The following is a 472-nucleotide window of genomic DNA, read 5'->3' as shown; positions in this document are numbered from 1 at the left end:
CTCAACTACTAACGGCTGATGGTCCGACTCTATCCTATTCCCCACCTCAAAGCTATCTATCTTCCCCCACGCCACCCAATTAGTAAACCCAAAATCAATCACTGATTTTCCCTCAGCTTTTTCAAATGTCCACTCCCCCTCTTCGTCCCCTCGTTTCTTCTCGTTCAAGATGAGCCTCTTTCCTCGACCAACTCTAACAAATCCCTTCCTTGTCTACTCACCACCCCATCCCTCGAACTTCTCTCACATATCACTACTTTCCCTTCCTCCTCCTCGTTTCCAAAACCTCCCTCTCTTTCTATCCTAGCATTGAAATCTCCTAACAAATTTTCTTCCTCCCTCTCTCCCACCAATTTCCTAATCTCCTCCAGACACTCTCTTTTCCCCTCCCTATTATATACCACCACCACCCTCCATATATCTCTCCCTAACACTAACGCTCTTTCTTGTACCCCTTCCCCCTCCCCTTCTC

Source organism: Trachymyrmex septentrionalis, unplaced genomic scaffold, assembly GCF_001594115.1.
Source record: "Trachymyrmex septentrionalis isolate Tsep2-gDNA-1 unplaced genomic scaffold, Tsep1.0 scaffold126, whole genome shotgun sequence".
NCBI classification, from domain to species: Eukaryota; Metazoa; Arthropoda; class Insecta; order Hymenoptera; family Formicidae; genus Trachymyrmex; species Trachymyrmex septentrionalis.
Note: the sequence above shows the minus strand (reverse complement) of the source record.